General features: G+C 40.7%; 1 protein-coding gene across 1 annotated transcript in view; it reads left to right on the plus strand.

Moving 5' to 3' along the window:
* The first annotated feature begins 5,375 nt into the window (after positions 1-5,375).
* CHD9 (chromodomain helicase DNA binding protein 9) overlaps positions 5,376-16,465 on the plus strand; it is an 86,880-nt gene continuing 75,790 nt past the window's right edge. The window contains exons 1-3 of the mRNA XM_064160372.1: positions 5,376-5,445; positions 11,174-11,251; positions 12,950-13,038. The gene's annotated coding sequence lies outside the window, so the exon portion shown is untranslated. The remainder of the gene's footprint in view (positions 5,446-11,173; positions 11,252-12,949; positions 13,039-16,465) is intronic.

A 16,465-nucleotide genomic window follows, 5' to 3' on the forward strand; every position in this document is an offset into this window, starting at 1 on the left:
ACTTGGGTCATAACAACCCCATGCAATACTACAGGCATGGGGTAGAGCAGCTGGCAAGCCGCCCAGCAGAGAAAGACCTGGGTGTGCTGGCTGACAACCGGCTGAACATGAGCCATCTGTGTGCCCAGGTAGCCAAGGCCAACAGCATTCTGGCCTGGATCAACAATAACAAGGCCAGCAGGAGTGGGGAAGCAATCATGCCCTTGTACTCAGCACTGGTGAGGCCATAGCTTGAACATGTTGGGCTGGTCTTTTCTCCCTAGTATCACAGAATCATACAATGGCCTGGGTTGGAAGGGATCTCTGAAGATCATGGTCTGAAATTGTGCAAAGGGAGATTTAAATTGGATATTAGGAAAAAATTCACTACTGAAATGAGTGGTGGTGGTCAGGCATTGGAACAGCCTGCCCAGGGGGGTGATGGAAGTGCCATCCCTGGAGGTGTTCAAGAAACATGTGGACATAGTATTTCAGGATGTGGTTTAATGGCCATGGTGGTACCAGGTTGACAGCTGGACTGAATGATCTTGGAGCAACTGTATTATTCTGATTTTAGGGATTTACTTCATGTGCTCCTCGCAAATGACACTGCGCATACTAACATGGATGGGCACATGACATAAAACACTATTTCCAGATTAATTTTTAGAGATGTTTAAAGGCTGCTTTTTCCCTAACACATTTGCCCAGAAGAGGTCCTGTATCACCTTTCTTCTTTTTATGTGATTTTCACAAACTACCCTTTAAAGTCTCACATTTAGAGTCTCAGCAACCATATTCATATGAACTTCTGTTCTCTCAAAAGATAAAGCAGCAAATCTTTGCCAAATTTTAGAAATTGCTAAAATTAGTTACTGCCAGCAGTAACTTAATGAACACATGATTTCTTAATGAACACATGATTTAATTATAAAAAACATTTTTAGTATGTCCAGATTTAAAACATTTTTCTGTTCTGCCTATTTCATGATGAACTTCATTTTAGTACTATGACTATGGTTTTATCAATTAATAGTGTAGTTGTGACTGCCATTGTGGCAAGCAATCAAACCACAGAGGTAGGTGTTCGAGGAAAAAGCAATGAAAGCAGTTTTAGAAATCAGCATATTGAAACTGCTATGTAGGTTTATTCAATTTATATTGCCAGGTAAACTTTTAGGACATATCCTGCTGAGAGTAAAACATTCTAGCTGTCAGATTTCCATCTTATGAAGCAGATTGCATATATATTTAATTAGCAATCACATTTTTATTTGCAGTTATTTATACACAATACAAAATGTTTGTGTTCAGAATTCCAGCTTCCCTTTATGATCCATGCTCTTGGATGCAAGTGTTTCCACACAGAGTCAAAAGAGTTAAATTTTGTCCTAATATAGCAAGGTTTATAACCCTACCCTGGTTAACATCTGCCTCTGCAAGGCCAGGAAAGAAACTGTCCGTTTCCGTGTACTTACTTTGCATCTGAAGTGTTTCACATCTGCAGTGTTTCACATCTGCAGGTGCACAGCATCACTGCTCCTTGCAGGAGGTCCAGTGTATTCCAGATCAAATAAACCTATGCACTGCCAGAGCTACCCAATTTGACCTGTATATGAACCTATGAGTTTAACTGTATTCAGAAATAGAATGCTGTGAGCACACTCTTGCCTTGCAAACTTGCTAATGACTCCAAAAGTCATCAAGAGAAAGTGGTTTGTTTCTTATTTATGTTGCAAGTTCGGAGGCAATGCACAGAACAGCCGTAACACCTCAGCAAGGGCTCAGTTTGTATGGCACAAGTCTTCACCTCCATCATGGATTCCTGTAAGGCTTTTAGAGCATGTCTACAAAGCCATATGAATAGTTGCTCTAATAGCAGCAATCTGTGCAGACAGCTGCTCTCTGCTTTCCCAAGTCACACTGAGTGGCTACTGAGAAGGATCAAAGCAGTCACTGTGGCAACAGCAGAGTTTCAGCAGCTGATTCAGTTGCATGTGAACTTCATTCCAGTCCTGACCTCAATTCCCCTGCAGCAACTTCCCTGGATAATCAAAGTACAGGAAACCAGGCAAGTGCAGCAACTGATTTCCTCTTTTGTTTTTTTCTCCTGTAAAATTTTATCCCACAATCACAGGAGGATAAATGACGAATGACATTGCTTTGGGTACACAGGACTTCTCCCTCTATAGATTACAAAGTGTTACAAGGCACACACATGGTAAATTCTAAGGCAGAATACTTTTTATAGTTCTGTGGGAGTTGAGAACACAAAACTTGCATGTGTTCTAACTCTGCTGTACATGGGACAGGGAGAAAAAACAACCAAACAACCAAAAAATGGAAAATAAAGGAGTGAAAGGACCAAGTATTCTTCCAGTCTTATCAAATACAACATTCTCGAAAAGCTGTGTGTATGTTATGATAGAACAAGGCAGTATGATTACATTTTGAAGTAGTGGTGCTGAGTAAACAAAGATCTCCTATCATGTATAAAATTACTGAAATTACGATTGTTTGAAGAAGTGGCGGCATTGCAAGACAACATAAGTAGCAGAAAGAAAATGTAGTACTGGGCAAAAGTGAATGCCAGAACAGAGGAGATAATAACATACTTCAGAAAATTGGCTAGCCCCTCAAAGATATCAACATTTAATTCCGTAGATGCAAGCAACCTGCTTTATTTTTTAAGAAGATCTAACCAGATATTAAGTGTTCATGAGATTCAATGTCCTTTTGCACAAGAGAATAACTAGTTGCATGATCCTATTTTCAGTCATTCATGTGATTCATCATTCTTAGACTGTATTTTCAACTTATGACAGTGCCATTCACACCATCTACAGCTCAGAGCCCTTCACACTGTTACAAGTGTTGATTGCTTTATTAAGGGAGTACTACCATTAGCTGTCTAATAAAAAAAGAGAAGGCTGCCTTTCTCCCCTCAAAAGTATTGTTTTTCCCATAGAGGTTAGAGTAGAAATATATGCACTTTCTTTTAGAAACCACTGGCCTGAAAAGAAGATAAAGGACGCTCATTTTTTTTCAATTTGTTCTTATTAACAAAAGGGAAATTAGAAAGTCTGTAGTGCTGGCTAAAAGTAGTACAGAAACTTTAGCATGACTGTGGACAGTAGTCCTTCTGATCACCGTTGACAGCAAAATTAAAAGTTTTAGACATGAAAAAGTTGAGGAGAAAGAAGTGCTATAAAGCTAAAACGTTCAAGAAGCTTGCTTAAAGGCTTGTTTTCTACACTAATTATTCTGAATAAGAATCTGCCTTATGCTTCCATCTATGGAAGCTCAGTTGACCTACCTAGAAACGCTGAAGTGAGTTTATGTGTCACAACATACCATTAAGTATGTAAGGCATTCAATGGGTATGATATTCAGTATAGTGATGAACTCATCTTAAATATCCTACATATAGAAGCAACAGGTTGGAGAGAACTAGAAGCATAATCCTAGTTCCCTGCTATTATGCTATGAAAGGGACCCTTAATATGAGATTTATTACTTCTGTGCATATAGTCTTCCCAAGTACAGTATATGGCTCTAATTGGGAATTGTGTTGTTGGAATTATTAATTCAGTCCTTAGGTCAGCTCTCCAAGAGTTATGGAACTGCTCACTTAGCCTTTTTTTATGCCACTATAGATAAAACTGCAAGCAAGCCCCTTCAGATTCTCCTTTCAACCCTGTCAGAAACTTGCTCCTCTCTGGTCTGCTACATGGAAACAAGCCTTTTAACAACTGTGTAGCTTAAGACTCTTTAAAGAAGGCTATTACAAATATTAAGAATGCAAAGTGCATTATAAAGTGCTATTTCTAGATTTTTATCTTATATCCAGTACTTGGCACTTAAGGCACTTAACTTTGTATGTTTGAAAAAATACTATGTGAAGGGAATGGTTTACGGTAGACTTCAACAAACAGGATAGGCTTAAAAGTTGTAGAAAGGCCCCGTCAGCCTAAGGGATCAATTTTTAAAAACGGCTGGATAAGGCATGCCTGAGGTTATGCTTGCCCTGCCTGCTGGCCACTTTATTTACCTCTGAAAGGCAGGAATTAACTTTGCTTTGCTCTTCTTGCTGTGGTACATGGCCTTCAACGCAAAATGTGGTGATGCTTTCAGGTCAAATGAACTAAACTCTTGGGTCACACGGGACTCCCTAGAGTGTCTTACCTAATAAGCTGCCTCTCGACTGGAGATGTTAAACGAACACCCAGTGTTTTAATGAAGTGCAGGCACGTTTGCCCGCTGACCCAGGCGGGAAGACTCCTCCTGCGAGGTACCGCCGCGGCAGCACCCTGGGCCCGCGGCGAGGCGGGCTGGGCTCTGCCCTCAGGCGCTGCTGGGCCTCCCGCCGCGCGCGTCACGCGCAGGCCGCCCACAGCCCCCGCGCGCCTGGCGGCAGCGTGCCGCAGCTCCAAGTTCCCTTGCCCAGGGAAGATCCCCGCGCCCCTCGCCGCCCAGGGGCTGGCACTCCGGCTGGGCACCGCTCCAGCCAGCGCCGCGACAGCCGACTGGGGCGCCGCCAACAGCGGGGCCTGGCCTCTGATGGAGCCTCCAGAGTAAACGCGCCCAGGATTGGCTTCAGCCAGCGAAGGGGGCCATATTGGATCGGCTCACACACCATTTTAAGCGGCTCAGCGCGGCGCCCCCTCAGCTCCCCTCCCCGCTCCGGTCTGCCCCCTCCCGCGAGCGCTGCGGCGCCAGGTGAAGGTGTCTCGGGAAGGAAATTCGCACGCTCCCGTTTCCACTCCCCGCCTCCTCCATACACTCCTCCCCACGCACACCCTTTCCCCTGCCCGCGGTCTCACTCCGCCTTCCTCCTCCAGCCCCCGCTAGCTGGCCCCCTCCCTCTGGCCCCGCCGCCGCTCACGCCCCACTCGCTCCTTTTCCCTCTCCCTTCCTCAGCCGCCGTGTCAGCGCGCGGCGGCGGCCCCCGCGCGGGCGGCCAATCAGCGTGGGGGTGACAAATATGCAAATGTGCCCCCCAGCCCGTCCCCGCGGGTTCGCTGGGGCCGGTGGGGTCGCGGCGCCGAGCGAGTGAAACTTCGCCCACAGCGCGGCTGCCCCTCCCGCCCTGCCTGCGCAGTGGGCGGCGGGAGGAGGAGAGCCAGCACGCCGCGCCGCCCTCGCCCGCTCCGCCGCCGCCCGCCTCTTTCGGCCTGCGCCAGCCACCCCACCACCCGGTAAGTGCCGCCCTCGGCCAGCGGCTCCCTGGACGCCCGGGGGGGGGAGAAGGCGGGGGGGGAATCCCCGGGGTGAGGGGGGAGGGGAACCGCCGCTGCTGCTTCTGCCGCCGCCTCTGAGCCGCCGCGTCTACCCGAGGCCGCCCCGGCGGGGAGCTGTCAGGCGCGGGGCATCTTCTCCTCCTCCTTCTCCCCGCGCGTGTGCCTCCTGCCGGGCAGCGGCGGCGGCTCCAGGCGCTGCCGCCGTCGCGTAATGGCGAACCCGGCGGTGAGTACGTGCGAAGGGACGGGCTTGCTCCCCGTCACCTCCGGAACAGGCCGCGCTCCAGGTGCTGAAGACACCGGCTGGCCCCGGCGCCCCGTCAGCGCCCTCCCCGCCCCTCCTCCTGACGGGAGCCGGCGCGCTGCGGCCTGCTCTCAGCACGGGCTCTCCCCGGTGCCGCGCCTCGACCTGCTTCCGCCCCTTCGCCGACGCTGGCGACGGAGCCGGCGGACTCAGGGCGCTTGGCCGGTCCGTTGCACCGCTCTGGCGGAGGTGGGAGGAGGAAGGGGAACGGCGGCGAGGCGAGCTTTTCCTGGGGTGGCGAGGGTGGAGCGGGGCAGGATGGAGGCGGCGGGTCGGCTGAGGGCGCCCAAGGATGCGGACCCCGCCGACCCCCTGCTCCCTTCCCCGCAGTGGGGCTAAGGAGGCTGCGTGAGGCCCATGGGCGGAGGGTCGACTGAAGGCAAAGTTTGGAGGGGAGGAATTGGGCCTTCTCGAGGTGGTGGGGTGGAGGAGACGCTGGGTGTTCGTGGCCTATTTCAGGTGGAAAGGTGACAGGGCGAAAGGGAAGACGGATTGTCTTCCACTGAGGGAAGTCGGAGGAAAAGGCTGGATATCCTTCTTTCCGTCCAGAGAATGTGGCAGCGGGAGGAAGGAGTTAGGGGGAGGAAGGTAGGGCAAGAATATTGCCATCCACCTTATGTAGTTCAGGCTACATGTCGAGAAGGGATGTGACACCCTCCCAGGCAAAAAAGTGGCAATGTCAGACCTGGTTTCTTACCACGCAAGATAATTGAATTGGGCAGAGGGAGGAATTTAAATAATTTCCTAGGACAAGTAAAGAAGTAGGAGGTAAAAGAGGAGCTGAGTTTGGCAGCCCATTGGCTCGAATCCATGACAGCAGAAAATGTGGGAGCAAAGACTATGGAAGGGGAGGGTTGACATTGGATGAGATGTGTGTGGAAGAGATGGAAATGGGCATGCAGTATACAGTGCTCCTGGGCTGAAAGATTTCTGGGGCGAGGAGAACCAGTGACACATGGCTGCAGGTTTCCACTGCACGGGAGGAGGCTTATAAAGGGTCTAGGCTGTGAAAGTGCACAATTGAAATTTTTGGATTTGCATTTTCCACGTAGAGGTCACACACTGCATCTCTTAGGAATGACAAGAAGAGGATTTGGAGGTTAGCTTGGTACCCGAAGTATGTGGCACTGATTGGATAGGTGGCATACATCTTTATTCTAGTGAACTGGCAAAATTAGGTTATTTTCTACTGATGCTTAGGCACTGAAATGTTAAAACCTTTTCCTTCCCTCTTCATAGACAAATGTTCGAGAACAAGGATAAAAAAATAGGTGAAGAGAGTCTAGAGTTCTCATCTGGCTGTATAACATTGACATGAACGTTGATGCATACACTCTCAGTTCATAAGTGATGGTTTGCACTTCTCACTGTCTTTGTAAGAGCGTTGGGACTTTGGCAGCTGAAAACTTCAGTTCATGAGAGATGTTTGAGTTCATCAGTGTGAGAAAATAAAGCTCTGTCTCCTATGCAGAAGAGATCTGAACTCTGTAGTGTTATAAAGTGTGCTCTTGGGGAAAAAAGTGAACATTTGTGTGAAGAGATAAGGTTTGTCATTTTCCTCTTGTGTCATTCTTTAAGACTTCATAAGAACTAACTGTACAAAGTCATCTTCCTCTCTCAGGAAAACTAAGCCCATCAGTCGTAAGAGCTCCCTGCCTCTGTTCTTAAACCTGTCATTAGACACCATCAAGCTCCCATTTGGCAGGTATGAAGTAAAATAATTATTTCACCCTGTTCTACATATAATGATGTAAATGTGGCTAACATTCTCAGCAGAATATTAACATTCAGTTAACTTTGAGAAGTATGTGGATTTTTAGCCTGTCTCTGAGTTTAAATTTATTGGTGCGTAGATCAACTTTGTCCTAGCTTCTTCTGTTAGGGTAAATATTTTAGAATTACCTATTTCTATTGTATACTTGTTGAAAGAGTAGAAAATAGTATCTTTTGATTTTTACCTGTTGATAAAGTTTCTACACACTCCCAATCTCTCCCGTTTCCAGTTAAAAATAACTTTTTCATTGCTCTGAATCTGGTGGGTGAGGTTTCCAAAGCATCATGGACTCAATGCCTAGGTTTGGTAACGCGAAGGGCAAAAACTAATATTCACGTTCTTGAAAGTCAACAAATTCAGGGGTATGTGTGTCAGGCCCTGCTTAAAAATCAAGGGCACACACACAAGTTAGTGGGAAGGAAGGTAGGATGTGAACTTCAGATCATCAACAACTCCATGATTACTGCTCATTGTGAACTGTCCAGCATTAATGTGAAGTAGCTTTCTACTCATTTGTTTTCCTTATTGGTGGGTTAAGTTGCATCAGTTTGCTTTGCCTTTATATGATGATGAGAGCAAGTACCTAAGCAGTTGCAGTGATACTGTACTGGTTTACTATTGTTCTGACTTGTTACAACAATTTACACCACTCTTTGTGCTGAGTATCTGTTAACTTACTTCGCTCAGAGTAAGTCTTATTGTTACTGTAAAATGAACGGGCCGTACAAATTTTCAGGAATTTTACATGAGATATTGGTGCTAAATGCTCCTGAATATTAGTCCAAGAATCATGGAGAAATGTTGATGAAAGCACTGTGGCTTTTAAAAAAATGTTTTAAATGGTCCTATCTAAAAGTTGTATGCATGAGCCACTACTGAGAGACTATTAGAGGCCCTGAATCAGGCCTTGTTCCATTTTTCCTTTTAGAGAGAGAAAACTTAGTGATGCAGTCAGGTTTAAATAAAAACACTGACATGCTGCTTTAAAATTGCTTTGATTGTGCACCCTATGAAGTAAATAGATGCATTTTTGTACTTACTCTATGTGGATAGTTCTAAGATTTATATTTTTGTGTGTATGTTAGAATTTTACAACAGGAGTTTTCCATCTAATTACATCATATGTATCCGTCAAACACTTCAAAAGTTTAGGTATGGTGGACAATTAGATATTTTCTGGGTCCCAGTTCCTTACAGTACATTTTTTTGATCATACTTATAAAAATCAATCTTCAGATACTGCCCTGTTATATGTCTTTGACACTTTTCATGCAGTTCAGGATGAGGATAAGTTGGATCTGGTGGAGTTGAATAGCATAATCCTGTTCACTGAATTGCAGTTTTCTATATAAACTAAATTGTCAGTAGTGTTTGGTCTTTACGTTCCTAGGTCATCCAGTTGAAATACTTTTTTGTGTTTAACTGAAATTTGGTAGGCCCCAACACTCAATTTTCTTTCTAATCAACTTAGTGGATACTTTATGTTCTTCCACTGGCTCATCTGTATTTGTCTTCTAATGGTCTTGGTTCTTTCAAAGTAGGGAACTATAAGCTTAATGAGTATTTGGAAATCTCACACTTACTAAGATTTATAGAGTGTACTCTATCGTGGTCTTCCTATATGTAGGAATGCTGCTTCAGTAATGCTGGATGTCTCTGTCCATCTGAATGGGTGATGGAGAAATTGTCTTTATATTCAAGAGTTTATAGCATTATTGGAAATTTAAGATATTACTGTAGTATTATTTCGCCTTTAGCAAAACAAACTGTGACACTAAGAAAGAATTATTTTGCTGATGCAACCTCTGGAAAGTTTACAACTCTTGCATTGGCTGAAGTAAGATTCTTCTATTTTATCAATCTGTCCAGTTCATACATGTGAGAGAGCTGGCCAAAAGTCGGACAGGCTGAACATGCAACTTACATATTTACAATAGCGCAGGGAGAGGAGATCTTTTTGTGAGTAGTTTTTTCCCCTCAAGAATTGCATGGAAAAAAAAGTATAATGTGATTTCAAATGACCATGGTTTTATCAGTGTAATATCAGATTGTGAGTTGAAAGAGAACTGTGCTGTCAAGTCTTCTGTCCCTTATGGTTTGTAATGAAGTCTTGGTTTAGGTCACATGCGAAAATGAGAAGGCTTTTTTTCTGGTGGGTGGGGGTTTTTTGTTATTGGCTTGTGTTGGGTTGTTTTTTTTTCCTTTTAATGCAGATGTTTTTCTGCATCTTAAAATGGCAATGCAGGTCCTCAGGAGTGATACTAGAATTCAGAAACAAATACTGTAGGTCTAATTTAAGGTGCAGTGTTGATATTTCTGAAAGAAAACTATAGAAACTCTAGAAGGTTTAGGTTAGAAATCTGAACAGCACCAAAATCTTTTTGAACTTAAGAGGAAGATTGCGCAACTGTGTTTCTAATGACCAGAAGTGAAATGTAAATTTATGTATGTTAGACTGAGTGTGTTGCTTTAAGTCTTCTGACAGCTAAAGAGGGTAAGAAAAAGATTTTCCTATTTTGTACAGATAATGTTAGGATTTGTGGGCCAGTCTTGAAGAAGTGGGTTTCAGCATCAGCCAGACCTGAAGAACATGGGAAATTTTCTTGTCTGTGTTAGAAAAATAAGCAGGAACTCACTGAAGTTGTGAAATTTATGGAAGTCTTCACAGGTACAATTTGGAGAAACAAAATGACAATAATATTTGAAGAGAAGAACTAGTTACTGATATAGCTTCCTTCAGTAGTCTTGTGGTCAAACCCTGTAACTTCTTATTTTCACTAAAACTGACTTCAGGGAAAACTTTTTTCTTTTCAAAAGGGTTTTCCAGACTTGATATCTTTCTAGCTCACAGTCAGTTGTAGGAAATGAATATGTTTTCTTTCTTTGGATTATAATTGTCCCTTTGTTGCATGAAATTTAAATAACAAAATACAATATATGTGTGCAGCTTGTCTATTCTGACACAAAGCCTAGTGGGTTTGTTTAACAGGAGGAAGGGTTAAAACTTAATTGGGAGACTATATACTGAAGAAGGTGATGCAGGTACATGTTTTACTTTGAGGGCAAAGGATGTGAAGAAGGATACGTTTTTTAAAGGTATTTGCAAAGACTGAAGAAGACATACAAGGACACAGAACTGTTTCACTAGATTGACATGAAGGGCTTTAAAAAAAGAGATTATGATCAAGTGGCTATTCTAAACTATTTGAAATTAATATTTCATTTCTTATTACACCAATGTGTATAAAAGTATGTGGTGTAATGTCCCAAATGAGAAAGATTACTGTTGTTCAGAGTTTTTTAATTAATAATAGTAGTGCTTTAGGTTTCCATCAAGAGTATAAGGAGATCCATGTGCACTTAGGGAAATGTCTATTTTTTGGTATTTTATGAAGAAACTATATTAATTGGACTATGAAAAATAATTTTAAAAGAGTCTTAGAATATCTTAATATGTATTTAGACATGCTTGTTACAACTTCAATTCTGGTTCTGATTAGCAAAGTACAAGCTAGCTCCACTTCAAGATTTAAAAGCCAGCATTAGCACTCTTCCAAAGGAAACTTTACAGAATGGTTTTCTGCTGTATCACACTTCATATATATATATACACGCACACACACACGTATATTCACAGATATGTCATTAAAAAGTCACATGCAGTATAGCTTATTTGAAAATCCAAGGAGTTATGTTCCATTTTGCCTCTTGTGAGAGCTTTAAGTTCCCCTTGTGTGGCTTTTTTCTTGGCCCTTAGTATAATCATTAGTGATTATTCTGCTGTCAGAAGTATTTCTTGTCTTTACATTCATAATAATGTATTGTGTGTCTGGTGAATGTATATTTGATTCTCTTTTGTTTTTTTCTTCAACATAGGATTTTTCAAACTTTTAGGTACTCTACAGTTGTCTCCATATCAGAAGCTGTTCAATCAAGTGGATGCTGTCTTAAAGAGTAAGAAATGTCTTTCTGCTTGTCATTTTGAGGATTCATGAAAAATCCATCTGAGACAGTGTTTGCATTACATGATAGTTGCAGGTGAATTAGACTTCTTGATGGAACTCTTACAGCTACAATAAATTACTTGATTGCAAGTTTTCAGGTCTGTTTTTTAGTGCTAAGTTTTTTTTCAAAATAAAACTAAAATCTCAACTGCCTCCATTCATTGTACAACTTTTATGCTAGAACTGTTTAGTTAACAAAGAATTTGTAAATAAACAGAAGTTTAGGAATGAATATATTGAAATGCTGCCTGGCAGTTAAATAATTTCCAACTTGATTCCAATTTCTGGACTTGAGGAGGACTTTCACATGGTAGAAGTTCCAGTGTAGGGGGAAAAAAAAAGAACAACTAGAGGAAGTTCTGTGGTTTTTCTGATACAAAATTCACATCACTTCACATAGATGCCAAACAAAGATGGAAGTATTTTAGCAACCTTCACCTAAATGCGTTTGGATAAATGTTTATTGTTTAAGAATTTCAGAAAAAAAATCTCTGTGCAGTACTTAAATGTCCCTGTCAGTGCAGAGCAGAGAAAGTTATGCAACTTGGAGTGGGTATTGAAGTTACTGAATAATAAAATGGGCATAAGTGTAATAATTCATGTGCTGAATTAGCACTGAAATTTTTTTTTACTGGAATATTGCAGACTTTTGATAGCTGTTATAAACAGTTTGTATCTTTGACATATGTTACAACCTTGTCTGAAAGATGTATGGAGAAGAAATAATCTTTGTGTTTAAAATCTGTTTCTTAATGTAGTGATGTGTACTATCTTCTAATAGAGATTAAAGATCACGCAGTTCTAACGGTCTTGCAAAGGTGTTTAAGTGTTTGTTACCAAGGATATATTTAGGGAGAGGTGAATATTTATGGTTATTTGAGAATGCTCTGTGCCTTGCCTTGGAGAAAATTACCAAATCATTGTGGTTTTGAAAGGGTAGCATTGTTTATGGAAAAAGCACACTGGTGCAGAGTGTAATTTCATATACTAACTTTTTGTCTGTACTTTAATCACAGAATCATGAATTAGAGGATGTTCCTGTTTGCTTTGAGGCTTTTGCACACAGAAGCCTTTACTTTCACCCCATGCATATTTTCTCTTAAACTGTGTAAGCTTTTTAAGCCTCTTTGAAAGAGAACCTCTTGAAGGTTGAGGTCTTGTACCTACTGTCAAGGCAAGGAGTAGGATAAAACTGTCATGCAAGTATGCTCCCCTAGAAAGGCAGTGTCAATTCTTATTGGCAAGTACATCTGTCATCATGCCATAGCATGCTGCCACTGAAAGGTAATATGTGCAAGGCTTTTTCTGTTGACAGATTTAAAACTGAACCTCAAAACTTTTAAAACTTTTTTCCCCCTTCTGTTTTTTTAATTTATCTTGCAGTTTTCATGAAGTGTTCTGGAACAGACGTCTACCCTTTAACCTCAGAGATTTATAGAGTTGGGTTGTTTTTCAGCAGCTCGACGAGGGGAGCACTTGGCTTGCCTACTTGTGAGACATAAGTAATACTGTGGGTACTACTGATTGCATAAAAATTTTGGTGTTCTTGTTTTATGGTATCAAAGTTTTTAGTTTAACTTCAGGAGTATACATTCAAAATGCAATCCTTTAGTTATTGTATAACTTGGTTACCTTGCTTCTTTTCCAGGTCTCTAATGATGAGATATCCATCTGGATTTAAAGCACATCTCCAAGCTTCTTAGTTCCTTATTCAAGAGATGTGTTCTATATTTATGGGTAAGGATATTTTTTGTCTTGATTTGGGCACTTTTCTGTAATACCTTGTTACAGGTTTTTAATTTAGAAGTTGTCAGCAACTTTTATGTTTTTATAGATTAAGTTTTAGAGTACACCAGAGGATATTTTGAGTTTGGAGTTTTGGGAAGAAAGTAACTAAAGGAAAGGAACTGCATACCATGCAATGGAAGAAACACTTATTTTGATAACAGTAAACTCTATTTCTGCTGAAGAAATGTTGTACTATTACATAACTCCACTTCAAAGCAGCAGAAACAAAACAAACACAAAAATCTTACTAGAAAATGTGTATTTTTTCTAAATGGTGCTAGTATTTTTAATTGGGTTTTATCTCTAAAACAGCTAAAATAACTTCACACAAAACTTGTTATAATGTGTTCTCTCTATACATTAATCACTGTTTGCTGAAATACTGGTTTGAGACTTGATAAATTTATCTCAAGTTAGAAACCAGTGTTAAAATTAGTCTCTTGAAGTATAGTAAGTAGCCCAAATATATTCCATGAGACTGTCTGATAAGCCTCTTTATCCAGAGTTCTATGATATACTTTCTCTTTGGTGTGGTTTTGCTCTGTCCAGCAAAACTTATCTCAGTAAAGGAGCAGTCCTATTAACAGTGAAGGCAGCAGCTCGGAGAATGGTAGACGTTTGTCTTCAGCCACATTGAAAGATGGATTTGGATTTTTCTTACCAAGTGAACTTCTATGAATGACTGTAAGAACTGACAGTTGGTGAATATGCTTTGCGTTTTGTTTTGTTTTTTTCCATGAATCTTCAATATTTACTTCTCAGAGGCTATCTATGAGAAAGGAGAAGAGATTGTGAAAGGGAGTTTGTGCAGGTATGGGAGGGAGAGGGCGGGAATACAGGTGAGTTGTGCTGTGCAACTAGAACCAGCATAGGTAGGAAAACTTAACTAGTCTGACTATGAGAAGCACACACAAGCCAGTTTGCACGAGGTTTATGGTCTCGCTCAGATGAGGAGCTGTAGCTATGGACTGAAACTTAGTCCTCAGAATTCAGTTTAAGACCATCAGTTTATAATCTTGATCCTAATCTTCAAATCAAAATACAATGTTACTTGAGCTGTCTTTTGAGTATTTACCATAATGTCTGTAAACTCTGTATCAGGATAGACCTCTATGAAACCAGAATGCTGAGGGTGTGTTTTTACTGAAGGGATGGCTCATTACTCAAAATATTTTTAAATGCATACCAATGAAAAGCAATTTTAGAACAAATGCATGTTTATGCATAAAATTGGATGTGCTTTTTTAATGATTATTATTGAATGAAATGCAAACTACTTTTTCCCTGCCACCCTCTGCCCCGACTTAATTCTAGTGATACCAGTGAAAGAGAATGCATTTTTTCAATCCATGTTTAGCTACAGCTACCATAGAATCATAAAATGGTCTGGGTTGGAAGAGACCTTAGACATCATCTTGTTCCATCTCCCCTGACATGGAACAAAGACTTGCTTATTCCTTTCTATTAGAGAATAAAGGCATTCACCTCTATTAAATGTCTAAATATTCTTTTGTCATGTTCTGTATTTCTTGGATTTTGAGGAAATTGTGCAGTCTCTGCGCATTTTAAATTTAACATGTACATTGATCTTTAAATCTATAATAGAATATCATTTATATTGGCACATCTGTGGGAAGTAACTTCTGTAGCATGTACTGCAGCTTTTTGAACTCTACTAAAGCCATAGTTAAAATTAAATCTGACAAATAACGACAGTGTAATTTTATTTTTAATACTGGGGGAGGGAATGTTTAATGTTTCTTATGCAGAAATTATCACATTTTTGAGTATTTGTTTTTAATGTGCTGTGTTGTCTACCTCTTCTAACACAGTCTTCCATCTGCTACTAGCTGGGCAAATCTTACAAAACCACAAACCTGTCACACAGTTGTGCGCTACTTAGAACTTAGCAAACATAGTGATTTTTTTCATTTTCTTTCTCAAATCTCCTGTTTGGAAGGCAGTTATGCCTGGTTGCATTGCTTTCCTAAAATGAAGCAAGCAAAATAAACAAAAAACCCCAAACTAAAACCCCCTCATCACTCGTGCATATAATATAGAAGTCTTCCCTAGTTACCAGTGCATTACCCCATCTTGGTCCTTTGTAACAAGTAAAATTTGAAAAATATTATGAAGTTTAATTTAAAATTACTGTAGAGCATATCAGAGCTGCTTTTGCAGATAAAAGGAGCAACAATAGTGCATCAACTTAAATTCTGTTTGTAGTTAAGAAGGTAGCTTTGGACTATATGGAATTGTTTGGTTTTTAAATGAAAAACAAGTTGTAAAGAAATTGGTGGTTTTTTTATTCGCTTGGACTTTTAAGATCTATTTTAATACCATTTCTCCTATCCTAATACTTTGGTTTGAATCTTTAAAATAGATATTTTAAGAATTAGTAGATTAAAAAATGTATAGGTGCTCAGTTTAATGAATAGGGACCAAAGCAAAAAAAAACCCAACAGAACAACCAACAAAAAGCCACAAACACCTCTACAAAACAAAAGCAAAAGAATGAAAAGAAACAAAACAAAACAAACAAAGCAAGAGGTCGGAGAATTTTCTGTTCTGATTCAAATATGTTTGCAGAATACCTTAATGTTTCTGTGTTACTACTATGTTTTGTATAAGACATCAAATGATAGAGTTGAGACTGAAGAAAAGATGTTTAAATTTTAGATGGTTTAGCGTATCTAAAGGTAGCAAACCAGTCCAGTATATGATTTTGTTACATAGCTCTAAGTAGTAGTAGTTTCTGTTGCTTAGTTCGCTCTACATAAAATCTGCTTGATTGGTACTAATTTTAGACTTCAAAATGCTACAGGATAAAGTAAACACCCATAAGAGACATTACTGGATGTCTCTGGGTTCCATTATGTTTAAAGTAGAAAGCATAAGATGAAGATTACTGAGTGCCCTTCAGTGAGTAAGTAGCATTGAAGTGATTCTAGATGATAGGGGGCACTAACTTGTTTAAAGTATGATTGCAGTCCTCCAGTTGCCTTGTGAGGTTGTACCTGATTTGTTGTGAGGTTGTACCTCTGTTGTGGTGCTCATTTATTGTTTAAAACTGATCCAAGCAGTTTTTAAAACATAGATGTTGTGGAATGATCTTGCTATCTTTAAACTATATGCTGCTGAATATTAATCTCTACTCAATAATGATAGAGAATTTACACTTAAAAACTAATTTCATTGTATTTTATAAGAAGTGTAACTTTGCCATAAACACTTTAAACATAACAGAATCCAAGGCTCATTTGCTATGCTAGACGGGCATTTTCTTACACTTCTGTGCCTTCTTCAGAGCATACTTGTGCTCTATGCTTACAGTAATAACACTCATACCAATGCAGACTTGATAGATGTCACCAAT

Source organism: Pogoniulus pusillus, chromosome 20 (genome assembly GCF_015220805.1).
Source record: "Pogoniulus pusillus isolate bPogPus1 chromosome 20, bPogPus1.pri, whole genome shotgun sequence".
Taxonomy (NCBI): Eukaryota; Metazoa; Chordata; class Aves; order Piciformes; family Lybiidae; genus Pogoniulus; species Pogoniulus pusillus.